The sequence below is a fragment of the Scardinius erythrophthalmus genome (assembly GCF_964197995.2).
Source record: "Scardinius erythrophthalmus genome assembly, chromosome: 15".
Taxonomy (NCBI): domain Eukaryota; kingdom Metazoa; phylum Chordata; class Actinopteri; order Cypriniformes; family Leuciscidae; genus Scardinius; species Scardinius erythrophthalmus.
The window spans coordinates 1,352,477-1,373,692 of NC_138235.1; the positions used below are offsets into that span (position 1 = coordinate 1,352,477).

A 21,216-nucleotide genomic window follows, 5' to 3' on the forward strand; every position below is an offset into this window, starting at 1 on the left:
TGCTCGCATCAAAAATATATATTTTTAAGTACTTATTGATTTGAATGATTTTTAACATGATTACATATTTCAAGCATCTTCATCTGTGGGATTAACTAAATGTCTTACCTGCTAGACAACACTTCACCATGAGCAATCAATTAAACAACGCTTTAAATAGTGGATCACAACAAAACTAGAATGTTTTTTTTTTTTACTTATAAATGTAGTCAGATAAGTATATAAATAGTTGGTGGTTAAATGTAAAACAGAGCATGCAGACAAGCTGCAAGCTGGTGCATGTGGCACTGTAGCCAATGGTGTGAGCTGCTGGATGGAAGCATGTAGTTCAGCAGCCAACCAGAGCAGCCCTTGGCTGGGATGAGAAGGGGAAGTGGCCAATGGGGCACGGGCAGTGTCGGTACATTCCCCAGCTCTTAAGAGGTTAATGAGCAAAGCTGCTCGGCTTCCTGCCAGCACGTCCAGCAGCTCAGAGACGTTCCCACAATGAGTGAAAGCTGTATCACGACAGGACTGAGTCTAATTATACACCCACAGAGAGAGGGAGAAATAGGAGGGGGTCACAAAGGGCGAGCTGAAGTGTGTGCGTCTGTGCGTGTGTGCGTGAAGCCGAAAGAAAGCAGAGCGAGCTTTAGAGAGAGAGGGAGAGAGAGAGAGAGAGCGCTCACAGCGGGCGAGACAGAAATATACAGAAGATACAGCAAAAGAGTGACTAGGTGAGGACAAGATAAGGAAAAAGACATAGTTTACAGCATCATGCTGGATATTCCCTTCTGCTGTGCTACTGCTCCTTTCCCATGATCCCTCAGTGTATTTCTCACCATAAAAAGACACCCAAAGAGGTAGGACACTTTTGCATGTGTGTGCTCGTGTTGACAAGTGTGATAGAATAAGCGTTATTGAGTGCCTTCGAGACATACGGGAGTGTGTGAGGTATGTTGTGTGGGTGTTGTGTGGATATTCAAGCAATGACAAGACAATGTGTGACTCGAAGTGTGTTCTTCAAAGTCACCAGCTTTACGTGAAACGTGCAAAGACAGGGTTTGTAACTTACCACATTTAGAGGATAGCGTTGAGACTGTTGGAAAGAGGCAGATAAAGGAAGCTGATAGGGCCTCAGCTGCTGTCAAACAAGGCATGACTGATCGTCTTTTGTGTTTTACACTTCTGAACTGTCAAAGTGAAACATGCAGTTGTTATATTATTAAGCGATATCTACCAATTTCTGACCTTTTAAAGGACTATCTCTGGTTTAACTTCATGTAGTAGGGCTGATTCAGACATATTTTTTTTTTTAAATCCAGAACCAACCTTTGTCAGGTATTTAAAAAAAGAAACTGACAAAACATTTTTTTTTTTTTACAGTAACAGCTGTTTGTAGTCATGTTTTAATTTTTTTATTACACTTGTAAGACTTTTATTGGAGATTTAAAAAGAGTATTTAATTGCACGGTATAACATGAATAAACATTTTTGATAGTGAAAGCCATGTGTATAGTATATATCATCAGATCTTCAAATCAGATTTTTTTAATAAAGTATCCTATATTTATATTGAGATTTTATATTTTTGAAATATAGGAATATGAAATGCAAACCCATATTCATGATAATATATTTATGGTTTAAGATCTTCACTGTCATGTCAGTGATTCTCAGATGGCTGCTGCCTCTTTAAGATGTCTATTTTTACAGTAGCATTCACACACGTGTGTGTGTGTGTGTGTGTGTGTGTGTGTGACTGTGAGGTGGAGGCAGAGAGCAGGAGTGAGTCTGTGGGTGTGTGAATAGAGTAATTTTGCTGGTTTGTGCTTCTCCATGACAGACTTAGGCTGAGAAATGTCGGCTGGTTAGTTAATCGCTCATTCTGCTCTTTAGTTCAGTCTCTTGACTAATGTCTCACTCACACAATGTTATTTTAATAAGTGTTTTGTCTTGTTTTCCTGTAAAAATATATAAAAACATCCTTAAAATTAGACTGTATAAAATTTGTTGATAGAGAATCTTGAATTAAATTAAAATTGAATTAAAAATAAGTTTAATTTAGTTTTGATAACTCAGTAGACTTTATGCGCAAATTTAATTCAGTTACTAAGCTGATGAATGCAGGAATCGTATGCAATTAATCCCATATTTTTATTTTATACTGTACGTAGCTCGTTTTGAGAGAATAGTCTTATTTCATCAGACGAACAAATGCTCTTATACAAACAAGTGTGATTGTTTTAGAATAGTGACTCATTTATCACTGATGTGAATCCTCCATATTGTTTTATTTATTTTTATTCCATTCGTTTCACACATTCATTTACTCATCCGTTCACCCATTCTTTTATTCATTCATTACTCACACATGCATTACAAGTCTACCAAATATTCACAGATTATATTAAACATGTTTTATGCATGAACAAAATGTGATGAGATTTCTCGTCGAGTGAAAAGCTGTCTCGCGATATAGCCATGACGAAGTGTGAAGGTGAAATTAGCAAATACCACCGCTGCATTCACATTACATTGGGCACCGCCTCCACTGTCATTTTGCTGTTTATAAAAATAAAAACCATTGTAAACTATTGTAAACGTCTGCTCTGCTCATCCAGCACGAGTTGCAGTCGCACACAGAATCACAGTTCACTGATTCGTTGCACAACAGCACCTGATAAACGTCTTAGGGGCGGTTCACGGAGAACGCGTTTTTCCCATTCAGTTCGCTACTTTTCTATTGTTTTTCTATGTAAACGCACCGCCGCATCGCTGCTAGACGGTTGCGCTCAAGTTAAAATCAGTTCAACTTTTAAAAGACGCATCTCGAGACCATGCGTTTTTCCCATTCCACTGCCGGCGTCTCGTGTTAAATTACAAAGCAAAAACACGTCCTGTGTGAACGGCCCCTTATCTTGTAAAGCGCTCTCAGCACCACCACTATGCAGTACACCCAATCACGAATTTGAAAGTGAAAGTAAAACCATACCTGTGAACATTGGGATCAGTGAAAATAAGGGAAATTTTCTGGGCCGCCCCAACGTTTTCCCCCCCAAATTACTTCAGCGGAAATCTGCCCTGCAGCCGATTCTAAAGATTGTATTGGTCATGTTAATCACAGTACTGATTGCCTACACCAAACACTGATCCCTAAACCTACCCGTCATTGTAACCTTAACCTTAACCATTGAAATTAGCTGCAGGGCGGGATTTCCACTTAACTGGTTTGCGCCCCGTGGGATTATTATTTTTATTTTTTTATAGAAAGATTACAAATACGGGAGAAATACGGGAAAATATTTAAACGGGATGATAGCGGGATAGCAAGGTAAAATATGGGAGAATCCCGGGAAAAACGGGAGGGTTGACAGGTATGAGTAAAACACGAGCTCCCTGATGCGTGCAAATTAGGCTGCATACAATAGTCTCCCAATATCAAACCTGTCTCTGGACTGTGTAGTTGTTGCTCTGGTCTCTGTTTGCACTTACTGAGAGAGTACTTTAATCATGGTTGCACTTATTGTTTGCACAGTAATAGAGTATAAATATTACTGAACAGGGACGTTGACTGTAGACGTGACCCAGAGAAACTAACGTCGACTGTAGACGAAACCCAGAGAAACTAACGTCGACTGTAGACGTTCGGGGACGTCGAATGTAGACAAGACCCAGAGAAACTAACGTCGATTATAGACGAGACCCAGAGAAACTAACATCAACTGTAGACGAGACCCAGAGAAACTAACGTCGACTGTAGACGAGACCCAGAGAAACTAACGTCGATTATAGACGAGAACCAGAGAAACTAACGTCGATTATAGACGAGACCCAGAGAAACTAACGTCGACTGTAGACGAGACCCAGAGAAACTAACGTCGACTGTAGACGTTCGGGGACGGCGAATGTTGACAAGACCCAGAGAAACTAACGTCGATTGTAGACGAGACCCAGATAAACTAACGTCGATTATAGACGTTCGGGGACGTCGACTGTAGACGAGACCCAGAGAAACTAACGTCGATTGTAGACGAGACCCAGATAAACTAACGTCGATTATAGACGAGACCCAGAGAAACTAACGTCGATTATAGACGAGACCCAGAGAAACTAACGTCGACTGTAGACGAGACCCAGAGAAACTAACGTTGATTATAGACGAGACCCAGAGAAACTAACGTCGACTGTAGACGAGACCCAGAGAAACTAACGTCGACTGTAGACGAGACCCAGAGAAACTAACGTCGACTGTAGACGAGACCCAGAGAAACTAACGTTGATTATAGACGAGACCCAGAGAAACTAACGTTGATTATAGACGAGACCCAGAGAAACTAACGTCGACTGTAGACGAGACCCAGAGAAACTAACGTCGACTGTAGACGTTCGGGGACGGCGAATGTTGACAAGACCCAGAGAAACTAACGTCGATTGTAGACGAGACCCAGATAAACTAACGTCGATTATAGACGTTCGGGGACGTCGACTGTAGACGAGACCCAGAGAAACTAACGTCGATTGTAGACGAGACCCAGATAAACTAACGTCGATTATAGACGAGACCCAGAGAAACTAACGTCGACTGTAGACGAGACCCAGAGAAACTAACGTCGACTGTAGACGAGACCCAGAGAAACTAACGTCGATTATAGACGAGACCCAGAGAAACTAACGTCGATTATAGACGAGACCCAGAGAAACTAACGTCGATTATAGACGAGACCCAGAGAAACTAATGTCGATTATAGATGAGACCCAGAGAAACTAACGTCGACTGTAGACGAGACCCAGAGAAACTAACGTTGACTGTAGACGAGACCCAGAGAAACTAACGTTGATTATAGACGAGACCCAGAGAAACTAACGTCGACTGTAGACGAGACCCAGAGAAACTAACGTCGACTGTAGACGAGACCCAGAGAAACTAACGTCGATTATAGACGAGACCCAGAGAAACTAACGTCGATTATAGACGAGACCCAGAGAAACTAACGTCGATTATAGACGAGACCCAGAGAAACTAATGTCGATTATAGATGAGACCCAGAGAAACTAACATCAACTGTAGACGAGACCCAGAGAAACTAACGTCGACTGTAGACGAGACCCAGAGAAACTAACGTCGATTATAGACGAGAACCAGAGAAACTAACGTCGACTGTAGACGAGACCCAGAGAAACTAACGTCGACTGTAGACGAGACCCAGAGAAACTAACGTCGATTATAGACGAGAACCAGAGAAACTAACGTCGACTGTAGACGAGACCCAGAGAAACTAACGTCGACTGTAGACGAGAACCAGAGAAACTAACTGTAACGGGGTATGTTGGTACGGGAAGAAGGAGGCGGGAACCGGCGAACATTTAAAGATTTTAATAAATAAACACACAAATACAAAAATGAAAGTAAAAGCCAGCAGCCCCTCACGGACGACTGCTGGCAACACAAACCAAAAACAAAACATCAAATAAAACACAGGCCTGTCCTCTCTCGCTCTTCACTGTCGTCGCTCCTCCTTTATGCCTCCGCTCCTCCGTGAGAGATGCGAGACCGGTGCGTCTCACAGGTGTAGCTCATCACAATTACGCCACCGATCTCGCGCCGTCCTCCCACGGCCCTCGACCTCGTCCTGCTCGCCACATACCCCCATCGCCCCTCGCAGGCCGGGGGGTACCACCGAGGCTGCGCCTACTCCCCCTCCCCCCCTCCCCGGGGGGACCGATCACGGCGGCTGCGGTACCTGGGGGTATGGACAGACGAGGCGAGAGTACAGGAGACGGAAGCATGAGGAGCGACAGAGACGAGAGAGGGGGGAGAGGAAAAAAAAAATTCTTGATCCGGTTCCCGGACACACTGCCGCTCGGTCCTCAACCAGCTGAGAGTCACTCGCGGTGCCATGCGATGGTACTGGACATTCGTTGGGGGACGGCTCGACGCCCTTCCGCCTCCTGGCGGCCGGCGGTGACTCCTCTCGAGGGCAGCCGGCAGCGAGTTTCCCGTTCCCTGCTCCGCCCCCATCATGGCCGACGGCAACAGGCTCCGGCCCACGGCGAACGGGAGCGACTCCTCCGCTCCCTCTTGACGGCAGCCACCCCTCCTCGATCCAGGAGCACGGTGTCGAGCTCTCTGTCCCACCAGATCTTCCATCGCTCCAGCACCATCGCCTCGGGCAGCAATCGGCGGCCGACGCTCCCTCGTGCTGCCCGACCTCCTCAGCACCGCGATTCCTCCCAGCAGCGAGGGCTCTCCGACAGCGTGTCCCTCCCTCTTCCCGGGTTTCGGCACCAATGTAACGGGGTATGTTGGTACGGGAAGAAGGAGGCGGGAACCGGCGAACATTTAAAGATTTTAATAAATAAACACACAAATACAAAAATGAAAGTAAAAGCCAGCAGCCCCTCACGGACGACTGCTGGCAACACAAACCAAAAACAAAACATCAAATAAAACACAGGCCTGTCCTCTCTCGCTCTTCACTGTCGTCGCTCCTCCTTTATGCCTCCGCTCCTCCGTGAGAGATGCGAGACCGGTGCGTCTCACAGGTGTAGCTCATCACAATTACGCCACCGATCTCGCGCCGTCCTCCCACGGCCCTCGACCTCGTCCTGCTCGCCACACTAACGTCGACTATAGACGAGACCCAGAGAAACTAACGTCGACTATAGACGAGACCCAGAGAAACTAACGTCGACTGTAGACGAGACCCAGAGAAACTAACGTCGACTGTAGACGAGACCCAGAGAAACTAACGTCGATTATAGACGAGACCCAGAGAAACTAACGTCGACTGTAGACGAGACCCAGAGAAACTAACGTCGATTATAGACGAGAACCAGAGAAACTAACATCAACTGTAGACGAGACCCAGAGAAACTAACGTCGATTATAGACGAGACCCAGAGAAACTAACGTCGACTGTAGACGAGACCCAGAGAAACTAACGTCGATTATAGACGAGAACCAGAGAAACTAACGTCGACTGTAGACGAGACCCAGAGAAACTAACGTCGACTGTAGACGAGACCCAGAGAAACTAACGTCGATTATAGACGAGACCCAGAGAAACTAACGTCGACTGTAGACGAGACCCAGAGAAACTAACGTCGATTATAGACGAGAACCAGAGAAACTAACGTCGACTGTAGACGAGACCCAGAGAAACTAACGTCGATTATAGACGAGAACCAGAGAAACTAACGTCGACTGTAGACGAGACCCAGAGAAACTAACGTCGACTGTAGACGAGACCCAGAGAAACTAACGTCGATTATAGACGAGACCCAGAGAAACTAACGTCGACTGTAGACGAGACCCAGAGAAACTAACGTCGATTATAGACGAGAACCAGAGAAACTAACGTCGACTGTAGACGAGACCCAGAGAAACTAGACGAGACCCAGAGAAACTAACGTCGACTGTAGACGAGACCCAGAGAAACTAACGTCGACTGTAGACGAGACCCAGAGAAACTAGACGAGACCCAGAGAAACTAACGTCGACTGTAGACGAGACCCAGAGAAACTAACATCAACTTTAGACGAGACCCAGAGAAACTAACGTTGACTGTAGACGAGACCCAGAGAAACTAACGTCGATTATAGACGAGACCCAGAGAAACTAACATCAACTGTAGACGAGACCCAGAGAAACTAACGTCGACTGTAGACGAGACCCAGAGAAACTAACGTCGATTATAGACGAGAACCAGAGAAACTAACGTCGACTGTAGACGAGACCCAGAGAAACTAACGTCGACTGTAGACGAGACCCAGAGAAACTAACGTTGATTATAGACGAGACCCAGAGAAACTAACGTCGACTGTAGACGAGACCCAGAGAAACTAACGTCGACTGTAGACGGGACCCAGAGAAACTAACGTCGATTGTAGACGAGACCCAGAGAAACTAACGTCCATTATAGACGAGACCCAGAGAAACTAACGTCGACTGTAGACGAGACCCAGAGAAACTAACGTCGATTATAGACGAGACCCAGAGAAACTAACGTCGACTGTAGACGAGACCCAGAGAAACTAACGTCGATTATAGACGAGACCCAGAGAAACTAACGTCGACTGTAGACGAGACCCAGAGAAACTAACGTCCATTATAGACGAGACCCAGAGAAACTAACGTCCATTATAGACGAGACCCAGAGAAACTAACGTCGACTGTAGACGAGACCCAGAGAAACTAACGTCGATTATAGACGAGACCCAGAGAAACTAACATCAACTGTAGACGAGACCCAGAGAAACTAACGTCGACTGTAGACGAGACCCAGAGAAACTAACGTCGATTATAGACGAGAACCAGAGAAACTAACGTCGACTGTAGACGAGACCCAGAGAAACTAGACGAGACCCAGAGAAACTAACGTCGACTGTAGACGAGACCCAGAGAAACTAACGTCGATTGTAGACGAGACCCAGAGAAACTAACGTCGACTGTAGACGAGACCCAGAGAAACTAATGTCGATTGTAGACGAGACCCAGAGAAACTAACGTCGATTGTAGACGAGACCCAGAGAAACTAACGTCGACTGTAGACGAGACCCAGAGAAACTAACGTCGACTGTAGACGAGACCCAGAGAAACTAACGTCGACTGTAGACGAGACCCAGAGAAACCAACGTCGACTGTAGACGGGACCCAGAGAAACTAAAGTCGATTATAGACGAGACCCAGAGAAACTAACGTCGACTGTAGACGGGACCCAGAGAAATTAACGTCGATTGTAGACGAGACCCAGAGAAACTAACGTCGACTGTAGACGAGACCCAGAGAAACTAACGTCGATTGTAGACGAGACCCAGAGAAACTAACATCGACTGTAGACGAGACCCAGAGAAACTAACGTCGATTGTAGACGAGACCCAGAGAAACTAACGTCGATTGTAGACGAGACCCAGAGAAACTAACGTCGACTGTAGACGAGAAAGTCGAGACCCAGAGAAACTAACGTCGACTGTAGACGAGACCCAGAGAAACTAACGTCGACTGTAGACGAGACCCAGAGAAACTAACGTCGATTGTAGACGAGACCCAGAGAAACTAACGTCGACTGTAGACGAGACCCAGAGAAACTAACGTCGACTGTAGACGAGACCCAGAGAAACTAACGTCGATTATAGACAAGACCCAGAGAAACTAACGTCGACTGTAGACGAGACCCAGAGAAACTAATGTCGATTATAGACGAGACCCAGAGAAACTAACGTCGACTGTAGACGAGACCCAGAGAAACTAATGTCGATTATAGACGAGACCTAGAGAAACTAACGTCAATTTTAGACGAGACCCAGAGAAACTAACGTCGACTGTAGACGAGACCCAGAGAAACTAACGTCGATTATAGACGAGACCCAGAGAAACTAACGTCGACTGTAGACGAGACCCAGAGAAACTAAAGTCGACTGTAGACGTGACCCAGAGAAACTAACGTCGACTGTAGACGAGACCCAGAGAAACTAACGTCGACTGTAGACGGGACCCAGAGAAACTAACGTCGATTGTAGACGAGACCCAGAGAAACTAGACGAGACCCAGAGAAACTAACGTCGACTGTAGACGAGACCCAGAGAAACTAACGTCGACTGTAGACGAGACCCAGAGAAACTGTAGACGAGACCCAGAGAAACTAACGTCGACTGTAGACGAGACCCAGAGAAACTAATGTCGATTATAGATGAGACCCAGAGAAACTAACGTCGACTGTAGACGAGACCCAGAGAAACTAACGTCGACTGTAGACGAGACCCAGAGAAACTAACGTCGACTGTAGACGAGACCCAGAGAAACTAACGTCGACTGTAGACGAGACCCAGAGAAACTAACGTCGACTGTAGACGAGACCCAGAGAAACTAATGTCACAGGTCGGGGTGGAGCGCCAGCGGGCCGCCCACCCCTTCGCTTGCGTGCCGCCCCTGAGGAGCCGGCCGTGGACACGAAGGACATGGCAGACACAGCATTCAAAATAAATATACTCTTTATTAAATAATAAAAACAAAATCTTAAAAAGTCTCTTCAGTTCAGGTTATCTCTTCATGTATCTCTTCGCATTTCTCAGCACCTTCGGACAGAGAGAGGAATGGACATAATCCACAGCTTCCGCATTCTCTTCAGCGTTCTCTTCGCGTTTCTCAGCACCTTCAGACAGAGAGAGGAATGGACATAATCCACAGCTTCCGCATTCTCTTCAGCGTTCTCTTCGCGTTTCTCAGCACCTTCGGACAGAGAGAGGAATGGACATAATCCACAGCTTCCGCATTCTCTTCGGCGTTCTCTTCGCGTTTCTCGGCACAGCATTAGCAGGCTCTTCAAGCATTAGCAGGCTCTTCACTGGACTCAGACAGAGGGAGGAACAGACACGTGTAACTCACAGCATTAGCAGGCTCTTCACTGGACTCAGACAGAGAGAGGAATGGACATATGTAACTCACAGCATTAGCAGGCTCTTCCAGCATTAGCAGGCTCTTCAAGCATTAGCCGGCTCTTCAAGCATTAGCCGGCTCTTCAAGCATTAGCAGGCTCTTCAAGCATTAGCCGGCTCTTCAAGCATTAGCCGGCTCTTCAAGCATTAGCAGGCTCTTCGCTGGACTCAGACAGAAGGAGGAACAGACACGTGTAACTCACAGCATTAGCAGGCTCTTCCAGCATTAGCAGGTTCTTCACTGGACTCAGACAGAGGGAGGAACAGACACGTGTAACTCACAGCATTAGCAGGCTCTTCAAGCATTAGCAGGTTCTTCACTGGACTCAGACAGAGGGAGGAACAGACACGTGTAACTCACAGCATTAGCAGGCTCTTCAAGCATTAGCAGGTTCTTCACTGGACTCAGACAGAGAGAGGAATGGACATATGTAACTCACAGCATTAGCAGGCTCTTCCAGCATTAGCAGGCTCTTCAAGCATTAGCCGGCTCTTCAAGCATTAGCCGGCTCTTCAAGCATTAGCAGGCTCTTCAAGCATTAGCCGGCTCTTCAAGCATTAGCCGGCTCTTCAAGCATTAGCAGGCTCTTCGCTGGACTCAGACAGAAGGAGGAACAGACACGTGTAACTCACAGCATTAGCAGGCTCTTCCAGCATTAGCAGGTTCTTCACTGGACTCAGACAGAGGGAGGAACAGACACGTGTAACTCACAGCATTAGCAGGCTCTTCAAGCATTAGCAGGTTCTTCACTGGACTCAGACAGAAGGAGGAACAGACACGTGTAACTCACAGCATTAGCAGGCTCTTCCAGCATTAGCAGGTTCTTCACTGGACTCAGACAGAGGGAGGAACAGACACGTGTAACTCACAGCATTAGCAGGCTCTTCCAGCATTAGCAGGTTCTTCGCTGGACTCAGACAGAGGGAGGAACAGACACGTGTAACTCACAGCATTAGCAGGCTCTTCCAGCATTAGCAGGTTCTTCACTGGACTCAGACAGAAGGAGGAACAGACACGTGTAACTCACAGCATTAGCAGGCTCTTCAAGCATTAGCAGGTTCTTCACTGGACTCAGACAGAGGGAGGAACAAACACGTGTAACTCACAGCATTAGCAGGCTCTTCACTAGACTCAGACAGAGGGAGGAACAAACACGTGTAACTCACAGCATTAGCAGGCTCTTCAAGCATTAGCAGGCTCTTCGCTGAACTCAGACAGAAGGAGGAACAGACACGTGTAACTCACAGCATTAGCAGGCTCTTCACTAGACTCAGACAGAGAGAGGAATAGACAGCCGTGACTGCGAGTGAACAGCAGAAACAATTCCCACACTCACACTTCCACCACACACTGCAGGGTTTCACTCGTGCTCATTTCCACAATAAAACTGCAACTCAACAGACCCACAGTGCGCCAAGGCCTCCGCCCGCATTCCAGCCGAAGTTCTCTCTGGCTCTCTCATCTGTCTCTCTCGTCTGTCTCTCTCTCGTCCTCTCTCTCCCGCGGCCTCCCGCCGCGACCGCGGCCACGGCCGCTCACGTGCTGCGCGTCTCACCTCTCATCCTCCTTGTGTGTTTTATCCTCTCAAAAAGCGGGAGTGGCCTCAATCAGACGCTCAGAGTGAAGTCCCTACACCTGTCGCCAATCTGCCGTTTAGTTGTCATGACGACAAACACTCATACAGATCTGGAGCTGTTTGTCACCCCGTGACACTAACGTTGACTGTAGACGAGACCCAGAGAAACTAATGTCGATTATAGATGAGACCCAGAGAAACTAACGTCGACTGTAGACGAGACCCAGAGAAACTAACGTCGACTGTAGACGAGACCCAGAGAAACTAACGTCGACTGTAGACGAGACCCAGAGAAACTAACGTCGACTGTAGACGAGACCCAGAGAAACTAACGTCGACTGTAGACGAGACCCAGAGAAACTAACGTCGATTATAGACGAGACCCAGAGAAACTAACGTCGACTGTAGACGAGACCCAGAGAAACTAACGTCGACTGTAGACGAGACCCAGAGAAACTAACGTCGACTGTAGACGAGACCCAGAGAAACTAACGTCGACTGTAGACGAGACCCAGAGAAACTAACGTCGACTGTAGACGAGACCCAGAGAAACTAATGTCGATTATAGACGAGACCCTGAGAAACTAACGTCGACTGTAGACGAGACCCAGAGAAACTAACGTCGATTATAGACGAGAACCAGAGAAACTAACGTCGACTGTAGACGAGACCCAGAGAAACTAACGTTGACTGTAGACGAGACCCAGAGAAACTAATGTCGATTATAGATGAGACCCAGAGAAACTAACGTCGACTGTAGACGAGACCCAGAGAAACTAACGTCGACTGTAGACGAGACCCAGAGAAACTAACGTCCAGAGAAACTAACGTCGATTATAGACGAGAACCAGAGAAACTAACGTCGACTGTAGACGAGACCCAGAGAAACTAACGTCGACTGTAGACGAGACCCAGAGAAACTAACGTCGACTGTAGACGAGACCCAGAGAAACTAACGTCGATTATAGACGAGACCCAGAGAAACTAACGTCGATTATAGACGAGAACCAGAGAAACTAACGTCGATTATAGACGAGACCCAGAGAAACTAACGTCGACTGTAGACGGGACCCAGAGAAACTAACGTCGACTGTAGACGAGACCCAGAGAAACTAATGTCGATTATAGATGAGACCCAGAGAAACTAACGTCGATTATAGACGAGACCCAGAGAAACTAACGTCGATTATAGACGAGACCCAGAGAAACTAACGTTGACTGTAGACGAGACCCAGAGAAACTAACGTCGATTATAGACGAGACCCAGAGAAACTAACGTCGACTGTAGACGAGACCCAGAGAAACTAACGTCGATTATAGACGAGACCCAGAGAAACTAACGTCGACTGTAGAGGAGACCCAGAGAAACTAACGTCGACTGTAGACGAGACCCAGAGAAACTAACGTCGATTATAGACGAGACCCAGAGAAACTAACGTCGACTGTAGACGGGACCCAGAGAAACTAACGTCGACTGTAGACGAGACCCAGAGAAACTAATGTCGATTATAGATGAGACCCAGAGAAACTAACGTCGATTATAGACGAGACCCAGAGAAACTAACGTCGACTGTAGACGAGACCCAGAGAAACTAACGTCGATTATAGACGAGACCCAGAGAAACTAACGTCGACTGTAGACGAGACCCAGAGAAACTAACGTCGACTGTAGACGGGACCCAGAGAAACTAACGCCGATTATAGACGAGACCCAGAGAAACTAACGTTGATTATAGACGAGACCCAGAGAAACTAACGTTGACTGTAGACGAGACCCAGAGAAACTAACGTCGATTATAGACGAGACCCAGAGAAACTAACGTCGACTGTAGACGGGACCCAGAGAAACTAACGTCGATTATAGACGAGACCCAGAGAAACTAACGTTGATTATAGACGAGACCCAGAGAAACTAACGTCGATTATAGACGAGACCCAGAGAAACTAACGTTGACTGTAGACGAGACCCAGAGAAACTAACGTCGATTATAGATGAGACCCAGAGAAACTAACGTCGACTGTAGACGAGACCCAGAGAAACTAACGTCGATTATAGACGAGACCCAGAGAAACTAACGTCGATTATAGACGAGACCCAGAGAAACTAACGTCGACTGTAGACGAGACCCAGAGAAACTAACGTTGATTATAGACGAGACCCAGAGAAACTAATGTCGATTATAGACGAGACCCAGAGAAACTAACGTCGACTGTAGACGAGACCCAGAGAAACTAACGTCGACTGTAGACGAGACCCAGAGAAACTAACGTCGATTATAGACGAGACCCAGAGAAACTAACGTCGACTGTAGACGAGACCCAGAGAAACTAACGTCGATTATAGACGAGACCCAGAGAAACTAATGTCGACTGTAGACGAGACCCAGAGAAACTAACGTCGACTGTAGACGAGACCCAGAGAAACTAACGTCGACTGTAGACGAGACCCAGAGAAACTAACGTCGATTATAGACGAGGCCCAGAGAAACTAATGTCGACTGTAGACGAGACCCAGAGAAACTAACGTCGACTGTAGACGAGACCCAGAGAAACTAACGTCGACTGTAGACGAGACCCAGAGAAACTAACGTCGATTATAGACGAGACCCAGAGAAACTAATGTCGACTGTAGACGAGACCCAGAGAAACTAACGTCGACTGTAGACGAGACCCAGAGAAACTAACGTTGACTGTAGACGAGACCCAGAGAAACTAACGTCGATTATAGACGAGACCCAGAGAAACTAATGTCGACTGTAGACGAGACCCAGAGAAACTAACGTCGACTGTAGACGAGACCCAGAGAAACTAATGTCGACTGTAGACGAGACCCAGAGAAACTAACGTCGACTGTAGACGAGACCCAGAGAAACTAACGTCGATTATAGACGAGACCCAGAGAAACTAACGTCGACTGTAGACGAGACCCAGAGAAACTAACGTCGATTATAGACGAGACCCAGAGAAACTAATGTCGACTGTAGACGAGACCCAGAGAAACTAACGTCGATTATAGACGAGACCCAGAGAAACTAACGTTGACTGTAGACGAGACCCAGAGAAACTAACGTCGATTATAGACGAGACCCAGAGAAACTAACGTCGACTGTAGACGAGACCCAGAGAAACTAATGTCGACTGTAGACGAGACCCAGAGAAACTAACGTCGATTATAGACGAGACCCAGAGAAACTAACGTCGACTGTAGACGAGACCCAGAGAAACTAACGTCGATTATAGACGAGACCCAGAGAAACTAACGTCGATTATAGACGAGACCCAGAGAAACTGACGTCCAGTGTGTGCATGCATGCAAAGGCACAAGTCTGTCTGTAATCATTTGTTCCACATGTAGCAATGCACATTATGTGTTCATCATGTTAAGCGTGTGACAGCAGTGAGGCCACAATGGCAGCAGCCATATCACCCTGTAGCCTAAGACTGGTTGCCCACTGAAGCTAAGCAGGGCTGAGCCTGGTTAGTACCTGGATGGGAGACCTCCTGAGAAAAACCAGGTTGCTGCTGGAAGAGGTGTTAGTGAGGCCAGCAGGGGGTGCTCACCCTGTGGTCTGTGTGGGTCCTAATGCCCCAGTGTAGTGACGGGGACACTATACTGTCAAAGAGCACCGTCCTTCGGATGAGACGTAAAACCGAGGTCCTGACTCTCTGTGGTCATTAAAAATCCCATGGCATTTCTCGTAAAAGAGTAGGGGTGTAACCCCGGTGTCCTGGCCACATTCCACCCATTGGCCCTTACCAATCATGGCCTCCTAATAATCCCCTTACATTGAATTGGCTCTATCACTCTCTCTCCTCTCTCCACCTATAGCTGGTGTGTGGTGAGCGCACTGGCGCCGTTGTTCTGTGGCTGCCGTCGCATCATCCAAGTGGATGCTGCACACTGGTGGTGGTTGAGGAGAGACCCCTGATATGATTGTAAAGCGCTTTGGGTGTACAGTAGTACATATGAAAGCGCTATATAAATGCCTCATTCATTCATTCATTCATTCATGTTCCACTCTAATGTACTCATTTTGGCTAATCAAGACAGGATGTTGTGTGTGTGTTTGTGTGTGTGCGTGTGTGTTTAAGGCACGTGCTAGCCTCAATGATGAAGATCTACAGAGATCAGGATTTCTATAAGAGTATCACTGATCTTATAGAGCACTGCCCAGTAATCCTGTTTGACCTGAACTTCCAGAGGTTTACATACTAAAACTCTATTCTCACCTATATTTTACTATTTCAGTTAAAAAAAGAGGAAAATCCTCCATGTCAAAATTGAAGTAATTATTAGAGCTTCTAAAATTTATTTTCCAATAAAATGTCAAATTACTACTGTTACTCATTAGTTAACTGTTGAACTGTTAAATGTTTCTCTTTTGTCGTAAATCGATGCGTACGGCCATCTGTCAGAGCTAGTTATTGTAGTTTATAAAGTTTTAAATATGGATATTTTTCGTGGACAAACACACCGCTTCACTGCAGAAGGCCTTTATTAACCCCTGCAGAGCCGTGAGGATATCTTTTATGATGGATGGATGCACTTTCTTGGGCTTCAAAATCTCATCCTCCATTCACTCCCATTGTAAAGCTTGGAAGAGCCAGGACATATATAATTTTCAATTTAGGGTGAACTATCCCTTTAAGTTTTTCATATGCTGTCTTTTTCATCTTTAACCAGTCAGATGCTTGTTACACATCTTTGGACATTCATAGCTGTCTTACTATCATCATCTAATCAGATGCTGTATTACTCGTCTTCAGCCAGTACGATGCTGTCTTACTGGTGTTCAGCCAATCAGATGCTTGTTGCTTATCTTCACCTGCTCACCTACTATCTCACCAGATGATGTTCTAATCAGCCAATTAGAAGTCAATTACCCGTCTTCTACCCATCTATTTGCATATTAATAAATTAATTAAAGTTTGACAATAGAAATTAATATTTTTTTAAATAATGAGGTCCCACACACTACTGTTACCCTGCTGCTTATTTGTTTGTTCATCTTAGTATTACAATCTCTGCTATGTGGTGGTATTGTGCTGAAAGTGAGTTTAAAAGCTTGGCCTTCATCCATGTGTATGATTCCAGTCGTGTGTCATCAATTCTCAACATACAGTATAAGCAACTGAAATTAGCATAGGCTTCTTTTAAAAGCATCAGGAATGATGTGTGTGTGTGTGTGTGTGTGTAACCACCTCCAATTGCTGTGTTCGAAATTGCTCCCCATCTCTTATAGGCTATAGTGCACTATGCAGGGTGTCGGCCATTTTGTAGTGGTGTCCGAGTGAACAGCTTAGTTCCCCACATTCGTCACATCGTTTATACCCATAATACACTCGGATTATGATTGCATATGGGATGTACACTCACTGAAGTATGATTTCCCAAAATCCAATGCTGAGAGGACTGGCGAGTTGGAAGAGAAAGCGTAGTTTAAACGAGATGATGTTTCTTATTCCTACTTTTAACATTTACTGTATCTCATGCTGGCTCCAGTTTATCTTTTTTTTTTCATTAATTATTACTTTATTTTACTTAAACTTAATAATATAGAGAGAAACTATATTAAATAGATTCATTTCTAATTTAAATTAAATTATATGGATAAGGTATAATTTTTCATATTTTTTTTAAGGCATTATTAAACTCAGATTAATGTGTAAAGTGTTTCCTTTAATTCAGTGCAATGGCATTATTATTAATTCACAAGACTGTATTTTTTTGAGGATACAAGCATATTCATATCTCAATTATTCTAATGTATTCATATAATCATAACAGTTGTCTGAGGGCGCTGTGCCCTTTATCATATATTACCTGAGTACAATACACTGCTTGGACAGGAGAGTTTCAAGATACTAAAAACATGAAATACATGCAATGTGGATGTTACTATTCATTTCAGCTTCGTTTTTAGACTTTTTAGTTTGTTCTCATTTGTCATACATCTTCTTTGTTCAGATTCCCGCCATTCATTTGTCTCCTTGACTCCCGTCATTATTAGTTTGTTTTTTCATCTGTGTTTGATTAATTATCTTGTTGAGTTTGCTATTTATAGAACACATTCAAGTCCTGCACTCATTGTCCGGTCACCGCTATACCTATGCGTGTGTATGCTACTACCAGTATGGATCGCTGACTGTTTGTATTATAAGTAAACTGTGTGTTGGAACCTTTATCTTCTGTGTCTTCGTTTGCCTGCGCGCACTCGTAACAGATGACCGGAGCACAACAATAGCTTTAAGAGAGCAATTTATTGCAGTGGCTCAGGAGAGCCGCGATTTTCTATCCTTCACTGCTGGGTTTATCGTCTTGTTCTGGATCGGGTGAACTTTCACCAATGCATAGACCTCCCAGACACCAGAGGGCTTAACTGGAGGGAGGCCGTCGTTAGGTGTCTAGAGAGTGTCCGGCCCCGAATCAGAGCACTGCCAGACCCAGAGCCAGATTTACCACCTTAGACCGCGGAGAATTCGTGAGAGCCCCCCGCAGACGTCGAGGGACCACCCGCCACGATGAGTGAGCCAGAGCCAGAGGACAGCGCTCCCCATCGCCCCGGAAGTGAGGCTCCCGAGCGAGTCTGACCAGGGGTGTGAGCGCGCGACACCAGCAGCCGAGGGATGAACTTCAGTGAGATCAACTCCCATCCTAGCCCACCCAGCATCTAATTCTTCATCGCTGTTTAACCCTCTGGGGTCTGAGGTGTTTTTGGGGTCCTTGAGATGTTTAGACATGTCCTGACATTTGTGCTTTTTTTAGTTGCTTATAAACTGATTAAAGGGCACCTATTATGCCCCTTTTCACAAGATGTAAAATAAGTCTCTGATGTCCCCAGAGTGTGTATGTGAAGTTTTAGCTCAAAATACCCAACAGAATTTTATTTACAGCACGTTTAAATCATCATTTTTTGGGGCTGTGAAAAACGCACTGTTTTAGTGCTTCTCCTTTAATGCTAATGAGCTGCTGGTTCACGGCAAAGGGGGCGGAGCCTAAGCAGCCCCGATCAGAGCCAGAACAGGGAAGATGATAATAATAAAACAGACAGTCACAGTAATGGTGTTCATTTCGACCATAAAAATGCCTACAGAGTCAGAGAATGGAGTTGGAACAGGCATAGTTTAGTTTAATTACGATTATAACCTATTTTGCATTGCTTGTATACACTATTAATGCAAGCCTGCTGTAGGACTCCGTCTGACGATCTGATTGTCTGAATGATGACACAAAATATACTGATGAGTTTAATAAAGTTTACTGTATGTCACACAAAAGATGAAGCATCAGTTTTTCTTCAGAAAATCACTGTTAGAGCTGAGTAAACAGTATAAGAAGTGCATAAGTAACTTGCATACATTTCTGTAGAGTTGAGGGAGCATTTTCTTTGAAAACAAAATGAATCCACCTCGTCTTCAGTGGCTGGCAGATTTCAAGAGTAAATACAGAGAGCTATGTGAATGAATACATCCAGCTACAACACCTTCAACGCTTGGGAGATGCTTCAACGCTTCTCGTGAGTGCATTGCTGCAGCAATGGCTGATGTGTACAACTCGCAGTGAACTCGATCAGGGTGGGTCTAAGTTATAATGGCAGTGTCAGTCAACACTCGGGGGCGGGGCCTGTGGCTTTAGTGATGTCACTAAAGCCACATTCTGAAAACAGGTCGTTTGGAGAGACTGCTTTTGATTTCCGGAGATTAAAAAAAAAGGAGTGGATTTTTATCACTGTAGGGTGGTTGTGTTCTAGGGCTGTACTCAACCAAAGAAAATCTTGGTCGACTAAAAATCGACTAAAATCGACAAAAAATGACGTTAGAAAAAAAAACGTTAAATTAATTAGATGCGCACTGTGCGCAGTACTTGGTAGCCTTGTTGTCTGCCTAAATGAATTATAAATAAACATAAACAACTAGTAGGCTATTTGCAGTATATTAAATCGTTTTTGACCTAATTATTTTGCACTGAAATGAGTCTGACACTCGAGTCTGTCAGCTCTGACAGCGCTGCATCACGTGCACCTGCGCAATATCATAGCTTATGATTTCCGAAAATAGTACTATGTTGTCAACTAGTGATATCATCATTACAAGAACTGTTGAGGAATATGCAACATAATTTAGACAATTATTTTTGTCATGTTATAATAATAAGTTATAACTGTCAGACACTATCATTTCACCGTGCATGTCCTCGCACCGAGCGAGGCTGAACATGAGCTCAGCTTCGCAGCTGAGACACGAATAGACTATTAACTTAAAGCTTTTACTCTTAATAAACACAAAAGGCACGTCCACTTTAATAAAAAAAGAATATTTATTAAACAAACCAGATCAAGAGCAGAAACGAAATAAAGTGCATAACTGAAAAATAAAGCATCCTAGGCTCAAAACTAACACAACCAACAGCACAGCGCAATTGCGCATTAGGCTCCAAATAAAAAATAAAAAAGTTAGGTTATCACACTAAAACATTGAAATATGCAAATTCTGATATGTTCATAGCCTACTCAAAACAGACAGGGCAAGCTAACGCAGACAAGTGAGCTTACCACTTTTAGATGATATGTCATGTTTGTCGTCAAGCTGTGGAAAACTGTTGCCTGCAAACTTTGCATTTGACCTTTTTCCTGTTATCAATTTTAATAAAATGCTGCCACACTGTCGATTTCTTTGTTGTTGACATGTTAGAAGAGGACTGACTATTAAACGCTCTCACAATTAAATAAATAATATTCAGCATCAAACCTTCTAGTTATCGCTCGACGCTCTCTCTTGGGTTGGACTAATCCAAAAAAGGTGAAAACAAGGGGGGTGTTTTGAAGACAGACTGTTACAGTGAAACAAGGGTACTCTGAAAACACCCCCATTAGCAGTTAGTGCTTTCCACCTGATGAAATGAGCGTGCCTCAGCGCGGCAAAACTGATTAAATAAACGCGGCAGAAATTGACCAATCAGAATTTTGGTCGAACCAGAACGTATCGACCAACTAATCGACTAATCAACTAGGACAGTACAGCCCTATTGTGTACACACACTGCCAACACACATTTATGTCCAAACACCATAAAAAAGTGAATTTTGCATAATAGGTCCCCTTTAATGGCAAAGGTGTAATTACACTCTATTTAGCACAAACAGGGCTACCATAATATGTGAGCAACATGTTTGTACATGTTTCTATTTTTGAGAGAATAATGTTTATGCATGGTTATTGAAAAA

At 44.9% G+C, this 21,216-nt stretch overlaps 1 protein-coding gene across 1 annotated transcript in view; it reads left to right on the top strand.

Annotated features, from left to right (window-relative positions):
• The first annotated feature begins 633 nt into the window (after positions 1–633).
• LOC308702953 (uncharacterized protein) overlaps positions 634–21,216 on the top strand; it is a 95,185-nt gene continuing 74,602 nt past the window's right edge. Inside the window, exon 1 of the mRNA XM_081386144.1 lies at positions 634–842. The gene's annotated coding sequence lies outside the window, so the exon portion shown is untranslated. The remainder of the gene's footprint in view (positions 843–21,216) is intronic.